A 3,180-nucleotide genomic window follows, 5' to 3' on the forward strand; every position below is an offset into this window, starting at 1 on the left:
TATCAGGGCCTGCTGTTTATTTTTCCTGTCCTATGACTTTCTAGCTTAATTATACTGTGATCATAGACTATGCTATAAATGATTTTAACTCTTGGAAACATCATAAAACCTACTTTTGGTTCCAGTATGTGATTTTTTAAATAAATATTCCATGTGTGCCTAAGAGAATGTGCAGTCTACAGTTGAGTGTGATTTCTGTTTATGTTCATTCAGTCAGCCTACCAACTGTGGTTCAAATCCATATTCTTACCAATATTTTTATCTAATCTACCAATTACTATTTTCTTCCAGTTATTGAGTAAAGCATGTTAAATACTACATTTGAAATAGTCATGCTAAAAAAAAAAATAGCAAACCAATATCTGACCAAACCTCCGAATCTAGCTACCAATTTACAGGAAATATGGAATTCAAAGGAAATTGGTAAACAACCCCATGGCACTGTAATAATCAATATCCAGACTGTACAGAAATCTATAGTATAAGTAATTTTTTTCAACAAATAAATAACAAGGAGAAAAAAAGATATAGGAGAGCATGTAGATTACGACACTTAAAATGTATCAATCAATGTGTGGATTTCAACTAGCTTCTGACTCAAACAAATTGTAAAGAAAAATGTATCAGGGGCTGGGGCTATAGCTCAGTTGGAAGAATGCTTGCCTTACATGCAAAAGGCCCTGGGTTCAATCCCCAGCACCACAAAAAAAAAGGAAAAGAAAAGAAAAATGTAGCAATAGGTAATTTCAACACTGGTACTGGACACTGGACAATATTAAAGAATTATTGTTAATTCTTAGTTATAATTGTATTATAGTTATGTTATAATAAAGAGTATATTTTAGAGGTGCATACCTACAATTTATGAGTGAAATAATAGTATGTCTGAACTCTTCTTCAATTGGGAAAATTCTGGGAAGACGACTGTGACATAGCTTTTTGATCTCCCAAAATTCTCACATAAAACAGGAAACCAGATGGCACAAACAAAGCTCCATGGGCAACATTTACAATGATAAGTGGAAATGTTTTCTTAATGAATCCCAAAATCAAAGTGGGTGAGTTTAAATCACCAACATCCACAGGACCTAAGAAACACACAATCTGCACAGAAGAAGGCAGAGGGAAACAAAGGGCATATGACTGACAGAGTCAACAGGTCTTCATTGAGAAACAAGGAAGGCAGCTCAATCTGGGAGGAGGTTTACCCAACCTAGTAGCAGGTAAGTGAAAGGGGTGCATAGGAAGGTCTAACCTCGTTAAATATTCAAAATTACCAGACAGTGCTCCCTTCTAGGACAGGGACCCACAAGAAAGAAAAACTGCTGAAGGGAAGCTAATATTGAGTTAAATACAGGCAATAAAGCCAAAATGAAGAGGAGATCCAGATTAAGGTGGGCAAAGGGAACAGAGTGAAGAAGTTTCTGAAAGCCAACCACCATATTTTTGATCACAAGAAAACAGATGAGTGAAGTTTGAAAAGCCATCCTGAACCACACCTCCTGTGAGAAGTTTAAGAAAAATAATTTCATGTGAAAATATCAAGATAAGATCCATACCTTTTTTGTAACAGAATCCACTTTAAGAAAAAAGAGAATAAAGGCAAAATCATATCTGTAAGGACAGTGAAGGCACAGCAGAGAGATATGTCCTTGAAACCAAGCAAAATGGGAATTACTATTTCAAAACCAAGCTGACGAAACTAAGAAAATAATGCAATACATGAAAGAAAGCCATAAATCACATGGGAAAAAAACTCAGAAATTAGGTGATAGGACTCAGGAAAAAATTAGAAGTAAAATGTTTATTTTTATTTTTTCCTTAATCATATTTTATTATCCTTTGCCTTTCTAAAATACAATTTTTTTCTTTTTAAAAATTTCATTAACAGGTATTAATCATACATATTAGTGGGGTTCAGTGTGATATTTTTAGAAATAAAACAATTCAAGAGTCAGAAATGAAGATTAAACTAGAAGGAATACAAGAACAAAAGCACAACAAATTAAAAAATATAAAAGGTGAAAGTGAGGAAATATTTTAAATACAAAAACTAATGAGGAAATAGATTTAAAGGATATGAGACACAGTGACAAATATTGAAGATAGCCAGAGAAGACTGAATACATGGATTATATGGATTCCTGAAGAAGAAACACAAAACAGGGCAGCAGGACAAATACTATAAAGTATGGTTCAAAGAAACTTTCTGGGGGGAAAAGGGATTTGAAATTACATTTTAAAAAAGCAAAACATGTAAATATTGACTCAAAATGACCAACTCCAAGTCATTCTAGTAAACTCACTGGACTTTAAATACAAAGAAGGTTTTCCTTCAGGCCTCTAAGAAAAAAAAGAGCAAGTGAGTTATAATGGAAATAAAATTAAATAATAATCAAACTTTTAAAAAATATATATTTATTGTTTAGTTGTATTGAACACAATATCTTTATTTTAGTTATTTATTTTATGTGGTGCTAAGGATTGAACCCAGGGCCTTGCACATGCTAGGCAAGCGCTTTACCATTGAGCCACAACCCCAGCCCCAAATCATACTTTTTTGACAGGAGTGCTTTATGTCCAAAGAGCTCTGATACATTTTCTAGGGCTGCTATAACAAAGTTCCTCAAACTAAGTGGCTTAAACAACATAAATTTATTCACTCACTGTTCCCTGCAGTTTAGAAGTCTGAGATCAAGGTGTCCCAGGGTTGGCTCCTCCTGGAAGCTGGGAGAGACAATCTGTTCTATGCCCTTTGCATAGCTTCTGATTGTTTTCAGGCAGTCTTTGTACAAGCATCTCTTTAATCTCTGTCTTCATTTGCCCATGACATTCTACCTGTGTACATGCTCCTATGTCCAAATTTTCCCTTTAATAAAGGCACCAGTCACACTGGATTGAGGGCTCATCCTACTCCATTATGGCTTCATTTAACTAATTCCATCTGTAAAGTCCCTGTTTCCAAATAGGTCACATTCTGAGGTTATGGCCTCAACATAAATTGAGTGGATGAGCAATTCAATCCATGACACAAAGGAAAGAATAAGCCAAAGATATGAGTTTTTTAATATATTTCTTCTAGTTGTTGATAGACCTTTATTTTACTTATTTATACACAGTGCTGAGAATTGAATGCAGTGCCTCACACATACCAGGCAAATGTGCTACTGCTGAGCCACA

The sequence above is a fragment of the Spermophilus citellus genome, assembly GCF_964194105.1.
Source record: "Spermophilus citellus genome assembly, chromosome: X".
Taxonomy (NCBI): domain Eukaryota; kingdom Metazoa; phylum Chordata; class Mammalia; order Rodentia; family Sciuridae; genus Spermophilus; species Spermophilus citellus.